Source organism: Ambystoma mexicanum, chromosome 9 (genome assembly GCF_040938575.1).
Source record: "Ambystoma mexicanum isolate Mex_15411 chromosome 9, UKY_AmexF1_1, whole genome shotgun sequence".
Taxonomy (NCBI): Eukaryota; Metazoa; Chordata; class Amphibia; order Caudata; family Ambystomatidae; genus Ambystoma; species Ambystoma mexicanum.
Genome location: NC_090931.1, coordinates 562,015,359 through 562,035,426, shown reverse-complemented (window position 1 = coordinate 562,035,426; position 20,068 = coordinate 562,015,359). Strand labels below are relative to the sequence as shown.

The 20,068-nt window shown below is 47.7% G+C and overlaps 19 non-coding genes across 19 annotated transcripts; all 19 read right to left on the bottom strand.

The window, feature by feature from the left end:
* Positions 1-754: 754 nt before the first annotated feature.
* LOC138490037 (small nucleolar RNA U3) lies at positions 755-972 on the bottom strand. The gene has a single exon (XR_011275110.1). It is a non-coding gene; the product is annotated as a small nucleolar RNA U3 (small nucleolar RNA).
* An 835-nt stretch (positions 973-1,807) lies between these two features.
* On the bottom strand, positions 1,808-2,025 carry LOC138490391 (small nucleolar RNA U3). The gene has a single exon (XR_011275424.1). It is a non-coding gene; the product is annotated as a small nucleolar RNA U3 (small nucleolar RNA).
* An 824-nt stretch (positions 2,026-2,849) lies between these two features.
* On the bottom strand, positions 2,850-3,067 carry LOC138490035 (small nucleolar RNA U3). The gene has a single exon (XR_011275109.1). It is a non-coding gene; the product is annotated as a small nucleolar RNA U3 (small nucleolar RNA).
* Positions 3,068-3,890: 823 nt separating this feature from the next.
* On the bottom strand, positions 3,891-4,108 carry LOC138490034 (small nucleolar RNA U3). The gene has a single exon (XR_011275108.1). It is a non-coding gene; the product is annotated as a small nucleolar RNA U3 (small nucleolar RNA).
* An 824-nt stretch (positions 4,109-4,932) lies between these two features.
* On the bottom strand, positions 4,933-5,150 carry LOC138490226 (small nucleolar RNA U3). The gene has a single exon (XR_011275276.1). It is a non-coding gene; the product is annotated as a small nucleolar RNA U3 (small nucleolar RNA).
* An 835-nt stretch (positions 5,151-5,985) lies between these two features.
* LOC138490189 (small nucleolar RNA U3) lies at positions 5,986-6,203 on the bottom strand. The gene has a single exon (XR_011275242.1). It is a non-coding gene; the product is annotated as a small nucleolar RNA U3 (small nucleolar RNA).
* Positions 6,204-7,038: 835 nt separating this feature from the next.
* LOC138490770 (small nucleolar RNA U3) lies at positions 7,039-7,256 on the bottom strand. Its single transcript, XR_011275672.1, has one exon. It is a non-coding gene; the product is annotated as a small nucleolar RNA U3 (small nucleolar RNA).
* An 824-nt stretch (positions 7,257-8,080) lies between these two features.
* On the bottom strand, positions 8,081-8,298 carry LOC138490033 (small nucleolar RNA U3). The gene has a single exon (XR_011275107.1). It is a non-coding gene; the product is annotated as a small nucleolar RNA U3 (small nucleolar RNA).
* An 835-nt stretch (positions 8,299-9,133) lies between these two features.
* Positions 9,134-9,351, bottom strand: LOC138490188 (small nucleolar RNA U3). The gene has a single exon (XR_011275241.1). It is a non-coding gene; the product is annotated as a small nucleolar RNA U3 (small nucleolar RNA).
* An 835-nt stretch (positions 9,352-10,186) lies between these two features.
* Positions 10,187-10,404, bottom strand: LOC138490390 (small nucleolar RNA U3). The gene has a single exon (XR_011275423.1). It is a non-coding gene; the product is annotated as a small nucleolar RNA U3 (small nucleolar RNA).
* Positions 10,405-11,227: 823 nt separating this feature from the next.
* LOC138490210 (small nucleolar RNA U3) lies at positions 11,228-11,445 on the bottom strand. Its single transcript, XR_011275261.1, has one exon. It is a non-coding gene; the product is annotated as a small nucleolar RNA U3 (small nucleolar RNA).
* An 824-nt stretch (positions 11,446-12,269) lies between these two features.
* On the bottom strand, positions 12,270-12,487 carry LOC138490255 (small nucleolar RNA U3). Its single transcript, XR_011275301.1, has one exon. It is a non-coding gene; the product is annotated as a small nucleolar RNA U3 (small nucleolar RNA).
* Positions 12,488-13,322: 835 nt separating this feature from the next.
* LOC138490769 (small nucleolar RNA U3) lies at positions 13,323-13,540 on the bottom strand. The gene has a single exon (XR_011275671.1). It is a non-coding gene; the product is annotated as a small nucleolar RNA U3 (small nucleolar RNA).
* Positions 13,541-14,364: 824 nt separating this feature from the next.
* LOC138490389 (small nucleolar RNA U3) lies at positions 14,365-14,582 on the bottom strand. The gene has a single exon (XR_011275422.1). It is a non-coding gene; the product is annotated as a small nucleolar RNA U3 (small nucleolar RNA).
* Positions 14,583-15,406: 824 nt separating this feature from the next.
* Positions 15,407-15,624, bottom strand: LOC138490032 (small nucleolar RNA U3). The gene has a single exon (XR_011275106.1). It is a non-coding gene; the product is annotated as a small nucleolar RNA U3 (small nucleolar RNA).
* An 823-nt stretch (positions 15,625-16,447) lies between these two features.
* LOC138490030 (small nucleolar RNA U3) lies at positions 16,448-16,665 on the bottom strand. The gene has a single exon (XR_011275105.1). It is a non-coding gene; the product is annotated as a small nucleolar RNA U3 (small nucleolar RNA).
* An 824-nt stretch (positions 16,666-17,489) lies between these two features.
* Positions 17,490-17,707, bottom strand: LOC138490254 (small nucleolar RNA U3). Its single transcript, XR_011275300.1, has one exon. It is a non-coding gene; the product is annotated as a small nucleolar RNA U3 (small nucleolar RNA).
* An 835-nt stretch (positions 17,708-18,542) lies between these two features.
* On the bottom strand, positions 18,543-18,760 carry LOC138490767 (small nucleolar RNA U3). Its single transcript, XR_011275670.1, has one exon. It is a non-coding gene; the product is annotated as a small nucleolar RNA U3 (small nucleolar RNA).
* An 824-nt stretch (positions 18,761-19,584) lies between these two features.
* Positions 19,585-19,802, bottom strand: LOC138490029 (small nucleolar RNA U3). The gene has a single exon (XR_011275104.1). It is a non-coding gene; the product is annotated as a small nucleolar RNA U3 (small nucleolar RNA).
* Between the last annotated feature and the right edge of the window lie 266 nt (positions 19,803-20,068).

The window sequence follows — 20,068 nt, the reverse complement described above, 5'->3', positions numbered from 1 at the left end:
TATCGTCCCAAAGGCAACAAAAAGCCCCTCCATTTCTGCATAGGAAAACCTTTCCCGCAACACCATAGAAAACATTTCCTATCCATAGCGTTGGCAAAAGATGACAAAAATGCCTGTACTTTGTAAATTTACATATTGAAGACCAGCAGCCAATAAAATTCGTCAGTGTGGATGACAGAGACAAGGGGCTCCCATGGCCCAGCCAAGGCTGGCCTCAGTAAACAGAGTGGCCATATTACGATGGCAATGAGTGTTATTCAATATCTGGGAAGCTTTGCAGTGGAATTCGAGCAAGCATAAGTGGGAGGCAACGTGAACAATGGCGGTGTGACTTTTATGAGAACGTAATGCATGTGATGGAAGGGTATTGGGCGCATTGGCCAGACAAGCATTTGAGTCGGACCTGAAAAGTACCCAGCTGAATAGGCAGATTCAAAGGCAGTACAGTGTTGTTTTCACAGAAGCACGAGGATTGCGCCAGATGGAAAACAGTGGCAAATCAGAATGGCTTAACCTTTGTGAAATGGAAGTAGGCCAGCATGCAACAGCCGGAACTTGTCGCTTGGGTCCCCCAGGGCAGCGCACAAAAGGGCCCACGGCCAATTGTGTTTACCGGGGCGACGCAAGGTGTTTGGTCCATGTGGAGATTTGCACAGCTAACAAATCAGAACCCACATAATCGACAGCACAGACACCAAGCAACCCTAAGAACAGGGGAGCTGTCTCTATTTTTCACCAGAATAATAAGCAGCTAACCACTCAGTTTGTGTTCCCTTCCTCCAACCCTCCTGAAAGGGAGAGAGGAACGGTCATCAATAGCAGACAGCAGCTGCATAAATGCAACACTGTCCACTTGCTTCACGCTCAGAAGAGAACACTTCAACTCTTCCTCGTGGTTAGCGAAGACCAGACACTTTCGAACACATTTCCTCAGTTAAGAACTATAGAAATGATCCCTGAAAGTATAGTCTTAATAGCACAAAGGGCAGCCCAGGCAGGTGGAAGAAGCTGCCACCCATCTCACTTAGGGTGGGAAAGCGTCTATCGTCCCAAAGGCAACAAAAAGCCCCTCCATTTCTGCATAGGAAAACCTTTCCCGCAACACCATAGAAAACATTTCCTATCCATAGCGTTGGCAAAAGATGACAAAAATGCCTGTACTTTGTAAATTTACATATTGAAGACCAGCAGCCAATAAAATTCGTCAGTGTGGATGACAGAGACAAGGGGCTCCCATGGCCCAGCCAAGGCTGGCCTCAGTAAACAGAGTGGCCATATTACGATGGCAATGAGTGTTATTCAATATCTGGGAAGCTTTGCAGTGGAATTCGAGCAAGCATAAGTGGGAGGCAACGTGAACAATGGCGGTGTGACTTTTATGAGAACGTAATGCATGTGATGGAAGGGTATTGCGCGCATTGGCCAGACAAGCATTTGAGTCGGACCTGAAAAGTACCCAGCTGAATAGGCAGATTCAAATCCCCCAAAGGGGCAGTACAGTGTTGTTTTCACAGAAGCACGAGGATTGCGCCAGATGGAAAACAGTGGCAAATCAGAATGGCTTAACCTTTGTGAAATGGAAGTAGGCCAGCATGCAACAGCCGGAACTTGTCGCTTGGGTCCCCCAGGGCAGCGCACAAAAGGGCCCACGGCCAATTGTGTTTACCGGGGCGACGCAAGGTGTTTGGTCCATGTGGAGATTTGCACAGCTAACAAATCAGAACCCACATAATCGACAGCACAGACACCAAGCAACCCTAAGAACAGGGGAGCTGTCTCTATTTTTCACCAGAATAATAAGCAGCTAACCACTCAGTTTGTGTTCCCTTCCTCCAACCCTCCTGAAAGGGAGAGAGGAACGGTCATCAATAGCAGACAGCAGCTGCATAAATGCAACACTGTCCACTTGCTTCACGCTCAGAAGAGAACACTTCAACTCTTCCTCGTGGTTAGCGAAGACCAGACACTTTCGAACACATTTCCTCAGTTAAGAACTATAGAAATGATCCCTGAAAGTATAGATTTAATAGCACAAAGGGCAGCCCAGGCAGGTGGAAGAAGCTGCCACCCATCTCACTTAGGGTGGGAAAGCGTCTATCGTCCCAAAGGCAACAAAAAGCCCCTCCATTTCTGCATAGGAAAACCTTTCCCGCAACACCATAGAAAACATTTCCTATCCATAGCGTTGGCAAAAGATGACAAAAATGCCTGTACTTTGTAAATTTACATATTGAAGACCAGCAGCCAATAAAATTCGTCAGTGTGGATGACAGAGACAAGGGGCTCCCATGGCCCAGCCAAGGCTGGCCTCAGTAAACAGAGTGGCCATATTACGATGGCAATGAGTGTTATTCAATATCTGGGAAGCTTTGCAGTGGAATTCGAGCAAGCATAAGTGGGAGGCAACGTGAACAATGGTGGTGTGACTTTTATGAGAACGTAATGCATGTGATGGAAGGGTATTGGGCGCATTGGCCAGACAAGCATTTGAGTCGGACCTGAAAAGTACCCAGCTGAATAGGCAGATTCAAAGGCAGTACAGTGTTGTTTTCACAGAAGCACGAGGATTGCGCCAGATGGAAAACAGTGGCAAATCAGAATGGCTTAACCTTTGTGAAATGGAAGTAGGCCAGCATGCAACAGCCGGAACTTGTCGCTTGGGTCCCCCAGGGCAGCGCACAAAAGGGCCCACGGCCAATTGTGTTTACCGGGGCGACGCAAGGTGTTTGGTCCATGTGGAGATTTGCACAGCTAACAAATCAGAACCCACATAATCGACAGCACAGACACCAAGCAACCCTAAGAACAGGGGAGCTGTCTCTATTTTTCACCAGAATAATAAGCAGCTAACCACTCAGTTTGTGTTCCCTTCCTCCAACCCTCCTGAAAGGGAGAGAGGAACGGTCATCAATAGCAGACAGCAGCTGCATAAATGCAACACTGTCCACTTGCTTCACGCTCAGAAGAGAACACTTCAACTCTTCCTCGTGGTTAGCGAAGACCAGACACTTTCGAACACATTTCCTCAGTTAAGAACTATAGAAATGATCCCTGAAAGTATAGTCTTAATAGCACAAAGGGCAGCCCAGGCAGGTGGAAGAAGCTGCCACCCATCTCACTTAGGGTGGGAAAGCGTCTATCGTCCCAAAGGCAACAAAAAGCCCCCCCATTTCTGCATAGGAAAACCTTTCCCGCAACCCCATAGAAAACCTTTCCTTTCCATAGCGTTGGCAAAAGATGACAAAAATGCCTGTACTTTGTAAATTTACATATTGAAGACCAGCAGCCAATAAAATTCGTCAGTGTGGGTGACAGAGACAAGGGGCTCCCATGGCCCAGCCAAGGCTGGCCTCAGTAAACAGAGTGGCCATATTACGATGGCAATGAGTGTTATTCAATATCTGGGAAGCTTTGCAGTGGAATTCGAGCAAGCATAGGTGGGAGGCAACGTGAACAATGGCGGTGTGACTTTTATGAGAACGTAATGCATGTGATGGAAGGGTATTGGGCGCATTGGCCAGACAAGCATTTGAGTCGGACCTGAAAAGTACCCAGCTGAATAGGCAGATTCAAAGGCAGTACAGTGTTGTTTTCACAGAAGCACGAGGATTGCGCCAGATGGAAAACAGTGGCAAATCAGAATGGCTTAACCTTTGTGAAATGGAAGTAGGCCAGCATGCAACAGCCGGAACTTGTCGCTTGGGTCCCCCAGGGCAGCGCACAAAAGGGCCCACGGCAATTGTGTTTACCGGGGCGACGCAAGGTGTTTGGTCCATGTGGAGATTTGCACAGCTAACAAATCAGAACCCACATAATCGACAGCACAGACACCAAGCAACCCTAAGAACAGGGGAGCTGTCTCTATTTTTCACCAGAATAATAAGCAGCTAACCACTCAGTTTGTGTTCCCTTCCTCCAACCCTCCTGAAAGGGAGAGAGGAACGGTCATCAATAGCAGACAGCAGCTGCATAAATGCAACACTGTCCACTTGCTTCACGCTCAGAAGAGAACACTTCAACTCTTCCTCGTGGTTAGCGAAGACCAGACACTTTCGAACACATTTCCTCAGTTAAGAACTATAGAAATGATCCCTGAAAGTATAGTCTTAATAGCACAAAGGGCAGCCCAGGCAGGTGGAAGAAGCTGCCACCCATCTCACTTAGGGTGGGAAAGCGTCTATCGTCCCAAAGGCAACAAAAAGCCCCTCCATTTCTGCATAGGAAAACCTTTCCCGCAACACCATAGAAAACATTTCCTATCCATAGCGTTGGCAAAAGATGACAAAAATGCCTGTACTTTGTAAATTTACATATTGAAGACCAGCAGCCAATAAAATTCGTCAGTGTGGATGACAGAGACAAGGGGCTCCCATGGCCCAGCCAAGGCTGGCCTCAGTAAACAGAGTGGCCATATTACGATGGCAATGAGTGTTATTCAATATCTGGGAAGCTTTGCAGTGGAATTCGAGCAAGCATAAGTGGGAGGCAACGTGAACAATGGCGGTGTGACTTTTATGAGAACGTAATGCATGTGATGGAAGGGTATTGCGCGCATTGGCCAGACAAGCATTTGAGTCGGACCTGAAAAGTACCCAGCTGAATAGGCAGTTTCAAAGGCAGTACAGTGTTGTTTTCACAGAAGCACGAGGATTGCGCCAGATGAAAAACAGTGGCAAATCAGAATGGCTTAACCTTTGTGAAATGGAAGTAGGCCAGCATGCAACAGCCGGAACTTGTCGCTTGGGTCCCCCAGGGCAGCGCACAAAAGGGCCCACGGCCAATTGTGTTTACCGGGGCGACGCAAGGTGTTTGGTCCATGTGGAGATTTGCACAGCTAACAAATCAGAACCCACATAATCGACAGCACAGACACCAAGCAACCCTAAGAACAGGGGAGCTGTCTCTATTTTTCACCAGAATAATAAGCAGCTAACCACTCAGTTTGTGTTCCCTTCCTCCAACCCTCCCGAAAGGGAGAGAGGAACGGTCATCAATAGCAGACAGCAGCTGCATAAATGCAACACTGTCCACTTGCTTCACGCTCAGAAGAGAACACTTCAACTCTTCCTCGTGGTTAGCCAAGACCAGACACTTTCGAACACATTTCCTCAGTTAAGAACTATAGAAATGACCCCTGAAAGTATAGTCTTAATAGCACAAAGGGCAGCCCAGGCAGGTGGAAGAAGCTGCCACCCATCTCACTTAGGGTGGGAAAGCGTCTATCGTCCCAAAGGCAACAAAAAGCCCCCCCATTTCTGCATAGGAAAACCTTTCCCGCAACCCCATAGAAAACCTTTCCTTTCCATAGCGTTGGCAAAAGATGACAAAAATGCCTGTACTTTGTAAATTTACATATTGAAGACCAGCAGCCAATAAAATTCGTCAGTGTGGATGACAGAGACAAGGGGCTCCCATGGCCCAGCCAAGGCTGGCCTCAGTAAACAGAGTGGCCATATTACGATGGCAATGAGTGTTATTCAATATCTGGGAAGCTTTGCAGTGGAATTCGAGCAAGCATAAGTGGGAGGCAACGTGAACAATGGCGGTGTGACTTTTATGAGAACGTAATGCATGTGATGGAAGGGTATTGCGCGCATTGGCCAGACAAGCATTTGAGTCGGACCTGAAAAGTACCCAGCTGAATAGGCAGATTCAAATCCCCCAAAGGGGCAGTACAGTGTTGTTTTCACAGAAGCACGAGGATTGCGCCAGATGGAAAACAGTGGCAAATCAGAATGGCTTAACCTTTGTGAAATGGAAGTAGGCCAGCATGCAACAGCCGGAACTTGTCGCTTGGGTCCCCCAGGGCAGCGCACAAAAGGGCCCACGGCCAATTGTGTTTACCGGGGCGACGCAAGGTGTTTGGTCCATGTGGAGATTTGCACAGCTAACAAATCAGAACCCACATAATCGACAGCACAGACACCAAGCAACCCTAAGAACAGGGGAGCTGTCTCTATTTTTCACCAGAATAATAAGCAGCTAACCACTCAGTTTGTGTTCCCTTCCTCCAACCCTCCTGAAAGGGAGAGAGGAACGGTCATCAATAGCAGACAGCAGCTGCATAAATGCAACACTGTCCACTTGCTTCACGCTCAGAAGAGAACACTTCAACTCTTCCTCGTGGTTAGCGAAGACCAGACACTTTCGAACACATTTCCTCAGTTAAGAACTATAGAAATGACCCCTGAAAGTATAGTCTTAATAGCACAAAGGGCAGCCCAGGCAGGTGGAAGAAGCTGCCACCCATCTCACTTAGGGTGGGAAAGCGTCTATCGTCCCAAAGGCAACAAAAAGTCCCCCCATTTCTGCATAGGAAAACCTTTCCCGCAACCCCATAGAAAACCTTTCCTTTCCATAGCGTTGGCAAAAGATGACAAAAATGCCTGTACTTTGTAAATTTACATATTGAAGACCAGCAGCCAATAAAATTCGTCAGTGTGGATGACAGAGACAAGGGGCTCCCATGGCCCAGCCAAGGCTGGCCTCAGTAAACAGAGTGGCCATATTACGATGGCAATGAGTGTTATTCAATATCTGGGAAGCTTTGCAGTGGAATTCGAGCAAGCATAAGTGGGAGGCAACGTGAACAATGGCGGTGTGACTTTTATGAGAACGTAATGCATGTGATGGAAGGGTATTGCGCGCATTGGCCAGACAAGCATTTGAGTCGGACCTGAAAAGTACCCAGCTGAATAGGCAGATTCAAATCCCCCAAAGGGGCAGTACAGTGTTGTTTTCACAGAAGCACGAGGATTGCGCCAGATGGAAAACAGTGGCAAATCAGAATGGCTTAACCTTTGTGAAATGGAAGTAGGCCAGCATGCAACAGCCGGAACTTGTCGCTTGGGTCCCCCAGGGCAGCGCACAAAAGGGCCCACGGCCAATTGTGTTTACCGGGGCGACGCAAGGTGTTTGGTCCATGTGGAGATTTGCACAGCTAACAAATCAGAACCCACATAATCGACAGCACAGACACCAAGCAACCCTAAGAACAGGGGAGCTGTCTCTATTTTTCACCAGAATAATAAGCAGCTAACCACTCAGTTTGTGTTCCCTTCCTCCAACCCTCCTGAAAGGGAGAGAGGAACGGTCATCAATAGCAGACAGCAGCTGCATAAATGCAACACTGTCCACTTGCTTCACGCTCAGAAGAGAACACTTCAACTCTTCCTCGTGGTTAGCGAAGACCAGACACTTTCGAACACATTTCCTCAGTTAAGAACTATAGAAATGATCCCTGAAAGTATAGACTTAATAGCACAAAGGGCAGCCCAGGCAGGTGGAAGAAGCTGCCACCCATCTCACTTAGGGTGGGAAAGCGTCTATCGTCCCAAAGGCAACAAAAAGCCCCTCCATTTCTGCATAGGAAAACCTTTCCCGCAACACCATAGAAAACATTTCCTATCCATAGCGTTGGCAAAAGATGACAAAAATGCCTGTACTTTGTAAATTTACATATTGAAGACCAGCAGCCAATAAAATTCGTCAGTGTGGATGACAGAGACAAGGGGCTCCCATGGCCCAGCCAAGGCTGGCCTCAGTAAACAGAGTGGCCATATTACGATGGCAATGAGTGTTATTCAATATCTGGGAAGCTTTGCAGTGGAATTCGAGCAAGCATAAGTGGGAGGCAACGTGAACAATGGCGGTGTGACTTTTATGAGAACGTAATGCATGTGATGGAAGGGTATTGGGCGCATTGGCCAGACAAGCATTTGAGTCGGACCTGAAAAGTACCCAGCTGAATAGGCAGATTCAAAGGCAGTACAGTGTTGTTTTCACAGAAGCACGAGGATTGCGCCAGATGGAAAACAGTGGCAAATCAGAATGGCTTAACCTTTGTGAAATGGAAGTAGGCCAGCATGCAACAGCCGGAACTTGTCGCTTGGGTCCCCCAGGGCAGCGCACAAAAGGGCCCACGGCCAATTGTGTTTACCGGGGCGACGCAAGGTGTTTGGTCCATGTGGAGATTTGCACAGCTAACAAATCAGAACCCACATAATCGACAGCACAGACACCAAGCAACCCTAAGAACAGGGGAGCTGTCTCTATTTTTCACCAGAATAATAAGCAGCTAACCACTCAGTTTGTGTTCCCTTCCTCCAACCCTCCTGAAAGGGAGAGAGGAACGGTCATCAATAGCAGACAGCAGCTGCATAAATGCAACACTGTCCACTTGCTTCACGCTCAGAAGAGAACACTTCAACTCTTCCTCGTGGTTAGCGAAGACCAGACACTTTCGAACACATTTCCTCAGTTAAGAACTATAGAAATGATCCCTGAAAGTATAGTCTTAATAGCACAAAGGGCAGCCCAGGCAGGTGGAAGAAGCTGCCACCCATCTCACTTAGGGTGGGAAAGCGTCTATCGTCCCAAAGGCAACAAAAAGCCCCTCCATTTCTGCATAGGAAAACCTTTCCCGCAACACCATAGAAAACATTTCCTATCCATAGCGTTGGCAAAAGATGACAAAAATGCCTGTACTTTGTAAATTTACATATTGAAGACCAGCAGCCAATAAAATTCGTCAGTGTGGATGACAGAGACAAGGGGCTCCCATGGCCCAGCCAAGGCTGGCCTCAGTAAACAGAGTGGCCATATTACGATGGCAATGAGTGTTATTCAATATCTGGGAAGCTTTGCAGTGGAATTCGAGCAAGCATAAGTGGGAGGCAACGTGAACAATGGCGGTGTGACTTTTATGAGAACGTAATGCATGTGATGGAAGGGTATTGCGCGCATTGGCCAGACAAGCATTTGAGTCGGACCTGAAAAGTACCCAGCTGAATAGGCAGATTCAAATCCCCCAAAGGGGCAGTACAGTGTTGTTTTCACAGAAGCACGAGGATTGCGCCAGATGGAAAACAGTGGCAAATCAGAATGGCTTAACCTTTGTGAAATGGAAGTAGGCCAGCATGCAACAGCCGGAACTTGTCGCTTGGGTCCCCCAGGGCAGCGCACAAAAGGGCCCACGGCCAATTGTGTTTACCGGGGCGACGCAAGGTGTTTGGTCCATGTGGAGATTTGCACAGCTAACAAATCAGAACCCACATAATCGACAGCACAGACACCAAGCAACCCTAAGAACAGGGGAGCTGTCTCTATTTTTCACCAGAATAATAAGCAGCTAACCACTCAGTTTGTGTTCCCTTCCTCCAACCCTCCTGAAAGGGAGAGAGGAACGGTCATCAATAGCAGACAGCAGCTGCATAAATGCAACACTGTCCACTTGCTTCACGCTCAGAAGAGAACACTTCAACTCTTCCTCGTGGTTAGCGAAGACCAGACACTTTCGAACACATTTCCTCAGTTAAGAACTATAGAAATGACCCCTGAAAGTATAGTCTTAATAGCACAAAGGGCAGCCCAGGCAGGTGGAAGAAGCTGCCACCCATCTCACTTAGGGTGGGAAAGCGTCTATCGTCCCAAAGGCAACAAAAAGTCCCCCCATTTCTGCATAGGAAAACCTTTCCCGCAACCCCATAGAAAACCTTTCCTTTCCATAGCGTTGGCAAAAGATGACAAAAATGCCTGTACTTTGTAAATTTACATATTGAAGACCAGCAGCCAATAAAATTCGTCAGTGTGGATGACAGAGACAAGGGGCTCCCATGGCCCAGCCAAGGCTGGCCTCAGTAAACAGAGTGGCCATATTACGATGGCAATGAGTGTTATTCAATATCTGGGAAGCTTTGCAGTGGAATTCGAGCAAGCATAAGTGGGAGGCAACGTGAACAATGGCGGTGTGACTTTTATGAGAACGTAATGCATGTGATGGAAGGGTATTGCGCGCATTGGCCAGACAAGCATTTGAGTCGGACCTGAAAAGTACCCAGCTGAATAGGCAGATTCAAATCCCCCAAAGGGGCAGTACAGTGTTGTTTTCACAGAAGCACGAGGATTGCGCCAGATGGAAAACAGTGGCAAATCAGAATGGCTTAACCTTTGTGAAATGGAAGTAGGCCAGCATGCAACAGCCGGAACTTGTCGCTTGGGTCCCCCAGGGCAGCGCACAAAAGGGCCCACGGCCAATTGTGTTTACCGGGGCGACGCAAGGTGTTTGGTCCATGTGGAGATTTGCACAGCTAACAAATCAGAACCCACATAATCGACAGCACAGACACCAAGCAACCCTAAGAACAGGGGAGCTGTCTCTATTTTTCACCAGAATAATAAGCAGCTAACCACTCAGTTTGTGTTCCCTTCCTCCAACCCTCCTGAAAGGGAGAGAGGAACGGTCATCAATAGCAGACAGCAGCTGCATAAATGCAACACTGTCCACTTGCTTCACGCTCAGAAGAGAACACTTCAACTCTTCCTCGTGGTTAGCGAAGACCAGACACTTTCGAACACATTTCCTCAGTTAAGAACTATAGAAATGATCCCTGAAAGTATAGATTTAATAGCACAAAGGGCAGCCCAGGCAGGTGGAAGAAGCTGCCACCCATCTCACTTAGGGTGGGAAAGCGTCTATCGTCCCAAAGGCAACAAAAAGCCCCTCCATTTCTGCATAGGAAAACCTTTCCCGCAACACCATAGAAAACATTTCCTATCCATAGCGTTGGCAAAAGATGACAAAAATGCCTGTACTTTGTAAATTTACATATTGAAGACCAGCAGCCAATAAAATTCGTCAGTGTGGATGACAGAGACAAGGGGCTCCCATGGCCCAGCCAAGGCTGGCCTCAGTAAACAGAGTGGCCATATTACGATGGCAATGAGTGTTATTCAATATCTGGGAAGCTTTGCAGTGGAATTCGAGCAAGCATAGGTGGGAGGCAACGTGAACAATGGCGGTGTGACTTTTATGAGAACGTAATGCATGTGATGGAAGGGTATTGGGCGCATTGGCCAGACAAGCATTTGAGTCGGACCTGAAAAGTACCCAGCTGAATAGGCAGATTCAAAGGCAGTACAGTGTTGTTTTCACAGAAGCACGAGGATTGCGCCAGATGGAAAACAGTGGCAAATCAGAATGGCTTAACCTTTGTGAAATGGAAGTAGGCCAGCATGCAACAGCCGGAACTTGTCGCTTGGGTCCCCCAGGGCAGCGCACAAAAGGGCCCACGGCAATTGTGTTTACCGGGGCGACGCAAGGTGTTTGGTCCATGTGGAGATTTGCACAGCTAACAAATCAGAACCCACATAATCGACAGCACAGACACCAAGCAACCCTAAGAACAGGGGAGCTGTCTCTATTTTTCACCAGAATAATAAGCAGCTAACCACTCAGTTTGTGTTCCCTTCCTCCAACCCTCCTGAAAGGGAGAGAGGAACGGTCATCAATAGCAGACAGCAGCTGCATAAATGCAACACTGTCCACTTGCTTCACGCTCAGAAGAGAACACTTCAACTCTTCCTCGTGGTTAGCGAAGACCAGACACTTTCGAACGCATTTCCTCAGTTAAGAACTATAGAAATGATCCCTGAAAGTATAGTCTTAATAGCACAAAGGGCAGCCCAGGCAGGTGGAAGAAGCTGCCACCCATCTCACTTAGGGTGGGAAAGCGTCTATCGTCCCAAAGGCAACAAAAAGCCCCTCCATTTCTGCATAGGAAAACCTTTCCCGCAACACCATAGAAAACATTTCCTATCCATAGCGTTGGCAAAAGATGACAAAAATGCCTGTACTTTGTAAATTTACATATTGAAGACCAGCAGCCAATAAAATTCGTCAGTGTGGATGACAGAGACAAGGGGCTCCCATGGCCCAGCCAAGGCTGGCCTCAGTAAACAGAGTGGCCATATTACGATGGCAATGAGTGTTATTCAATATCTGGGAAGCTTTGCAGTGGAATTCGAGCAAGCATAAGTGGGAGGCAACGTGAACAATGGCGGTGTGACTTTTATGAGAACGTAATGCATGTGATGGAAGGGTATTGCGCGCATTGGCCAGACAAGCATTTGAGTCGGACCTGAAAAGTACCCAGCTGAATAGGCAGTTTCAAAGGCAGTACAGTGTTGTTTTCACAGAAGCACGAGGATTGCGCCAGATGAAAAACAGTGGCAAATCAGAATGGCTTAACCTTTGTGAAATGGAAGTAGGCCAGCATGCAACAGCCGGAACTTGTCGCTTGGGTCCCCCAGGGCAGCGCACAAAAGGGCCCACGGCCAATTGTGTTTACCGGGGCGACGCAAGGTGTTTGGTCCATGTGGAGATTTGCACAGCTAACAAATCAGAACCCACATAATCGACAGCACAGACACCAAGCAACCCTAAGAACAGGGGAGCTGTCTCTATTTTTCACCAGAATAATAAGCAGCTAACCACTCAGTTTGTGTTCCCTTCCTCCAACCCTCCTGAAAGGGAGAGAGGAACGGTCATCAATAGCAGACAGCAGCTGCATAAATGCAACACTGTCCACTTGCTTCACGCTCAGAAGAGAACACTTCAACTCTTCCTCGTGGTTAGCCAAGACCAGACACTTTCGAACACATTTCCTCAGTTAAGAACTATAGAAATGACCCCTGAAAGTATAGTCTTAATAGCACAAAGGGCAGCCCAGGCAGGTGGAAGAAGCTGCCACCCATCTCACTTAGGGTGGGAAAGCGTCTATCGTCCCAAAGGCAACAAAAAGCCCCCCCATTTCTGCATAGGAAAACCTTTCCCGCAACCCCATAGAAAACCTTTCCTTTCCATAGCGTTGGCAAAAGATGACAAAAATGCCTGTACTTTGTAAATTTACATATTGAAGACCAGCAGCCAATAAAATTCGTCAGTGTGGATGACAGAGACAAGGGGCTCCCATGGCCCAGCCAAGGCTGGCCTCAGTAAACAGAGTGGCCATATTACGATGGCAATGAGTGTTATTCAATATCTGGGAAGCTTTGCAGTGGAATTCGAGCAAGCATAAGTGGGAGGCAACGTGAACAATGGCGGTGTGACTTTTATGAGAACGTAATGCATGTGATGGAAGGGTATTGCGCGCATTGGCCAGACAAGCATTTGAGTCGGACCTGAAAAGTACCCAGCTGAATAGGCAGATTCAAATCCCCCAAAGGGGCAGTACAGTGTTGTTTTCACAGAAGCACGAGGATTGCGCCAGATGGAAAACAGTGGCAAATCAGAATGGCTTAACCTTTGTGAAATGGAAGTAGGCCAGCATGCAACAGCCGGAACTTGTCGCTTGGGTCCCCCAGGGCAGCGCACAAAAGGGCCCACGGCCAATTGTGTTTACCGGGGCGACGCAAGGTGTTTGGTCCATGTGGAGATTTGCACAGCTAACAAATCAGAACCCACATAATCGACAGCACAGACACCAAGCAACCCTAAGAACAGGGGAGCTGTCTCTATTTTTCACCAGAATAATAAGCAGCTAACCACTCAGTTTGTGTTCCCTTCCTCCAACCCTCCTGAAAGGGAGAGAGGAACGGTCATCAATAGCAGACAGCAGCTGCATAAATGCAACACTGTCCACTTGCTTCACGCTCAGAAGAGAACACTTCAACTCTTCCTCGTGGTTAGCGAAGACCAGACACTTTCGAACACATTTCCTCAGTTAAGAACTATAGAAATGATCCCTGAAAGTATAGACTTAATAGCACAAAGGGCAGCCCAGGCAGGTGGAAGAAGCTGCCACCCATCTCACTTAGGGTGGGAAAGCGTCTATCGTCCCAAAGGCAACAAAAAGCCCCTCCATTTCTGCATAGGAAAACCTTTCCCGCAACACCATAGAAAACATTTCCTATCCATAGCGTTGGCAAAAGATGACAAAAATGCCTGTACTTTGTAAATTTACATATTGAAGACCAGCAGCCAATAAAATTCGTCAGTGTGGATGACAGAGACAAGGGGCTCCCATGGCCCAGCCAAGGCTGGCCTCAGTAAACAGAGTGGCCATATTACGATGGCAATGAGTGTTATTCAATATCTGGGAAGCTTTGCAGTGGAATTCGAGCAAGCATAAGTGGGAGGCAACGTGAACAATGGCGGTGTGACTTTTATGAGAACGTAATGCATGTGATGGAAGGGTATTGGGCGCATTGGCCAGACAAGCATTTGAGTCGGACCTGAAAAGTACCCAGCTGAATAGGCAGATTCAAAGGCAGTACAGTGTTGTTTTCACAGAAGCACGAGGATTGCGCCAGATGGAAAACAGTGGCAAATCAGAATGGCTTAACCTTTGTGAAATGGAAGTAGGCCAGCATGCAACAGCCGGAACTTGTCGCTTGGGTCCCCCAGGGCAGCGCACAAAAGGGCCCACGGCCAATTGTGTTTACCGGGGCGACGCAAGGTGTTTGGTCCATGTGGAGATTTGCACAGCTAACAAATCAGAACCCACATAATCGACAGCACAGACACCAAGCAACCCTAAGAACAGGGGAGCTGTCTCTATTTTTCACCAGAATAATAAGCAGCTAACCACTCAGTTTGTGTTCCCTTCCTCCAACCCTCCTGAAAGGGAGAGAGGAACGGTCATCAATAGCAGACAGCAGCTGCATAAATGCAACACTGTCCACTTGCTTCACGCTCAGAAGAGAACACTTCAACTCTTCCTCGTGGTTAGCGAAGACCAGACACTTTCGAACACATTTCCTCAGTTAAGAACTATAGAAATGATCCCTGAAAGTATAGATTTAATAGCACAAAGGGCAGCCCAGGCAGGTGGAAGAAGCTGCCACCCATCTCACTTAGGGTGGGAAAGCGTCTATCGTCCCAAAGGCAACAAAAAGCCCCTCCATTTCTGCATAGGAAAACCTTTCCCGCAACACCATAGAAAACATTTCCTATCCATAGCGTTGGCAAAAGATGACAAAAATGCCTGTACTTTGTAAATTTACATATTGAAGACCAGCAGCCAATAAAATTCGTCAGTGTGGATGACAGAGACAAGGGGCTCCCATGGCCCAGCCAAGGCTGGCCTCAGTAAACAGAGTGGCCATATTACGATGGCAATGAGTGTTATTCAATATCTGGGAAGCTTTGCAGTGGAATTCGAGCAAGCATAAGTGGGAGGCAACGTGAACAATGGTGGTGTGACTTTTATGAGAACGTAATGCATGTGATGGAAGGGTATTGGGCGCATTGGCCAGACAAGCATTTGAGTCGGACCTGAAAAGTACCCAGCTGAATAGGCAGATTCAAAGGCAGTACAGTGTTGTTTTCACAGAAGCACGAGGATTGCGCCAGATGGAAAACAGTGGCAAATCAGAATGGCTTAACCTTTGTGAAATGGAAGTAGGCCAGCATGCAACAGCCGGAACTTGTCGCTTGGGTCCCCCAGGGCAGCGCACAAAAGGGCCCACGGCCAATTGTGTTTACCGGGGCGACGCAAGGTGTTTGGTCCATGTGGAGATTTGCACAGCTAACAAATCAGAACCCACATAATCGACAGCACAGACACCAAGCAACCCTAAGAACAGGGGAGCTGTCTCTATTTTTCACCAGAATAATAAGCAGCTAACCACTCAGTTTGTGTTCCCTTCCTCCAACCCTCCTGAAAGGGAGAGAGGAACGGTCATCAATAGCAGACAGCAGCTGCATAAATGCAACACTGTCCACTTGCTTCACGCTCAGAAGAGAACACTTCAACTCTTCCTCGTGGTTAGCGAAGACCAGACACTTTCGAACACATTTCCTCAGTTAAGAACTATAGAAATGATCCCTGAAAGTATAGTCTTAATAGCACAAAGGGCAGCCCAGGCAGGTGGAAGAAGCTGCCACCCATCTCACTTAGGGTGGGAAAGCGTCTATCGTCCCAAAGGCAACAAAAAGCCCCCCCATTTCTGCATAGGAAAACCTTTCCCGCAACCCCATAGAAAACCTTTCCTTTCCATAGCGTTGGCAAAAGATGACAAAAATGCCTGTACTTTGTAAATTTACATATTGAAGACCAGCAGCCAATAAAATTCGTCAGTGTGGGTGACAGAGACAAGGGGCTCCCATGGCCCAGCCAAGGCTGGCCTCAGTAAACAGAGTGGCCATATTACGATGGCAATGAGTGTTATTCAATATCTGGGAAGCTTTGCAGTGGAATTCGAGCAAGCATAGGTGGGAGGCAACGTGAACAATGGCGGTGTGACTTTTATGAGAACGTAATGCATGTGATGGAAGGGTATTGGGCGCATTGGCCAGACAAGCATTTGAGTCGGACCTGAAAAGTACCCAGCTGAATAGGCAGATTCAAAGGCAGTACAGTGTTGTTTTCACAGAAGCACGAGGATTGCGCCAGATGGAAAACAGTGGCAAATCAGAATGGCTTAACCTTTGTGAAATGGAAGTAGGCCAGCATGCAACAGCCGGAACTTGTCGCTTGGGTCCCCCAGGGCAGCGCACAAAAGGGCCCACGGCAATTGTGTTTACCGGGGCGACGCAAGGTGTTTGGTCCATGTGGAGATTTGCACAGCTAACAAATCAGAACCCACATAATCGACAGCACAGACACCAAGCAACCCTAAGAACAGGGGAGCTGTCTCTATTTTTCACCAGAATAATAAGCAGCTAACCACTCAGTTTGTGTTCCCTTCCTCCAACCCTCCTGAAAGGGAGAGAGGAACGGTCATCAATAGCAGACAGCAGCTGCATAAATGCAACACTGTCCACTTGCTTCACGCTCAGAAGAGAACACTTCAACTCTTCCTCGTGGTTAGCGAAGACCAGACACTTTCGAACACATTTCCTCAGTTAAGAACTATAGAAATGATCCCTGAAAGTATAGTCTTAATAGCACAAAGGGCAGCCCAGGCAGGTGGAAGAAGCTGCCACCCATCTCACTTAGGGTGGGAAAGCGTCTATCGTCCCAAAGGCAACAAAAAGCCCCTCCATTTCTGCATAGGAAAACCTTTCCCGCAACACCATAGAAAACATTTCCTATCCATAGCGTTGGCAAAAGATGACAAAAATGCCTGTACTTTGTAAATTTACATATTGAAGACCAGCAGCCAATAAAATTCGTCAGTGTGGATGACAGAGACAAGGGGCTCCCATGGCCCAGCCAAGGCTGGCCTCAGTAAACAGAGTGGCCATATTACGATGGCAATGAGTGTTATTCAATATCTGGGAAGCTTTGCAGTGGAATTCGAGCAAGCATAAGTGGGAGGCAACGTGAACAATGGCGGTGTGACTTTTATGAGAACGTAATGCATGTGATGGAAGGGTATTGCGCGCATTGGCCAGACAAGCATTTGAGTCGGACCTGAAAAGTACCCAGCTGAATAGGCAGTTTCAAAGGCAGTACAGTGTTGTTTTCACAGAAGCACGAGGATTGCGCCAGATGAAAAACAGTGGCAAATCAGAATGGCTTAACCTTTGTGAAATGGAAGTAGGCCAGCATGCAACAGCCGGAACTTGTCGCTTGGGTCCCCCAGGGCAGCGCACAAAAGGGCCCACGGCCAATTGTGTTTACCGGGGCGACGCAAGGTGTTTGGTCCATGTGGAGATTTGCACAGCTAACAAATCAGAACCCACATAATCGACAGCACAGACACCAAGCAACCCTAAGAACAGGGGAGCTGTCTCTATTTTTCACCAGAATAATAAGCAGCTAACCACTCAGTTTGTGTTCCCTTCCTCCAACCCTCCTGAAAGGGAGAGAGGAACGGTCATCAATAGCAGACAGCAGCTGCATAAATGCAACACTGTCCACTTGCTTCACGCTCAGAAGAGAACACTTCAACTCTTCCTCGTGGTTAGCCAAGACCAGACACTTTCGAACACATTTCCTCAGTTAAGAACTATAGAAATGACCCCTGAAAGTATAGTCTTAATAGCACAAAGGGCAGCCCAGGCAGGTGGAAGAAGCTGCCACCCATCTCACTTAGGGTGGGAAAGCGTCTATCGTCCCAAAGGCAACAAAAAGCCCCCCCATTTCTGCATAGGAAAACCTTTCCCGCAACCCCATAGAAAACCTTTCCTTTCCATAGCGTTGGCAAAAGATGACAAAAATGCCTGTACTTTGTAAATTTACATATTGAAGACCAGCAGCCAATAAAATTCGTCAGTGTGGATGACAGAGACAAGGGGCTCCCATGGCCCAGCCAAGGCTGGCCTCAGTAAACAGAGTGGCCATATTACGATGGCAATGAGTGTTATTCAATATCTGGGAAGCTTTGCAGTGGAATTCGAGCAAGCATAAGTGGGAGGCAACGTGAACAATGGCGGTGTGACTTTTATGAGAACGTAATGCATGTGATGGAAGGGTATTGCGCGCATTGGCCAGACAAGCATTTGAGTCGGACCTGAAAAGTACCCAGCTGAATAGGCAGATTCAAATCCCCCAAAGGGGCAGTACAGTGTTGTTTTCACAGAAGCACGAGGATTGCGCCAGATGGAAAACAGTGGCAAATCAGAATGGCTTAACCTTTGTGAAATGGAAGTAGGCCAGCATGCAACAGCCGGAACTTGTCGCTTGGGTCCCCCAGGGCAGCGCACAAAAGGGCCCACGGCCAATTGTGTTTACCGGGGCGACGCAAGGTGTTTGGTCCATGTGGAGATTTGCACAGCTAACAAATCAGAACCCACATAATCGACAGCACAGACACCAAGCAACCCTAAGAACAGGGGAGCTGTCTCTATTTTTCACCAGAATAATAAGCAGCTAACCACTCAGTTTGTGTTCCCTTCCTCCAACCCTCCTGAAAGGGAGAGAGGAACGGTCATCAATAGCAGACAGCAGCTGCATAAATGCAACACTGTCCACTTGCTTCACGCTCAGAAGAGAACACTTCAACTCTTCCTCGTGGTTAGCGAAGACCAGACACTTTCGAACACATTTCCTCAGTTAAGAACTATAGAAATGATCCCTGAAAGTATAGACTTAATAGCACAAAGGGCAGCCCAGGCAGGTGGAAGAAGCTGCCACCCATCTCACTTAGGGTGGGAAAGCGTCTATCGTCCCAAAGGCAACAAAAAGCCCCTCCATTTCTGCATAGGAAAACCTTTCCCGCAACACCATAGAAAACATTTCCTATCCATAGCGTTGGCAAAAGATGACAAAAATGCCTGTACTTTGTAAATTTACATATTGAAGACCAGCAGCCAATAAAATTCGTCAGTGTGGATGACAGAGACAAGGGGCTCCCATGGCCCAGCCAAGGCTGGCCTCAGTAAACAGAGTGGCCATATTACGATGGCAATGAGTGTTATTCAATATCTGGGAAGCTTTGCAGTGGAATTCGAGCAAGCATAAGTGGGAGGCAACGTGAACAATGGCGGTGTGACTTTTATGAGAACGTAATGCATGTGATGGAAGGGTATTGGGCGCATTGGCCAGACAAGCATTTGAGTCGGACCTGAAAAGTACCCAGCTGAATAGGCAGATTCAAAGGCAGTACAGTGTTGTTTTCACAGAAGCACGAGGATTGCGCCAGATGGAAAACAGTGGCAAATCAGAATGGCTTAACCTTTGTGAAATGGAAGTAGGCCAGCATGCAACAGCCGGAACTTGTCGCTTGGGTCCCCCAGGGCAGCGCACAAAAGGGCCCACGGCCAATTGTGTTTACCGGGGCGACGCAAGGTGTTTGGTCCATGTGGAGATTTGCACAGCTAACAAATCAGAACCCACATAATCGACAGCACAGACACCAAGCAACCCTAAGAACAGGGGAGCTGTCTCTATTTTTCACCAGAATAATAAGCAGCTAACCACTCAGTTTGTGTTCCCTTCCTCCAACCCTCCTGAAAGGGAGAGAGGAACGGTCATCAATAGCAGACAGCAGCTGCATAAATGCAACACTGTCCACTTGCTTCACGCTCAGAAGAGAACACTTCAACTCTTCCTCGTGGTTAGCGAAGACCAGACACTTTCGAACACATTTCCTCAGTTAAGAACTATAGAAATGATCCCTGAAAGTATAGTCTTAATAGCACAAAGGGCAGCCCAGGCAGGTGGAAGAAGCTGCCACCCATCTCACTTAGGGTGGGAAAGCGTCTATCGTCCCAAAGGCAACAAAAAGCCCCTCCATTTCTGCATAGGAAAACCTTTCCCGCAACACCATAGAAAACATTTCCTATCCATAGCGTTGGCAAAAGATGACAAAAATGCCTGTACTTTGTAAATTTACATATTGAAGACCAGCAGCCAATAAAATTCGTCAGTGTGGATGACAGAGACAAGGGGCTCCCATG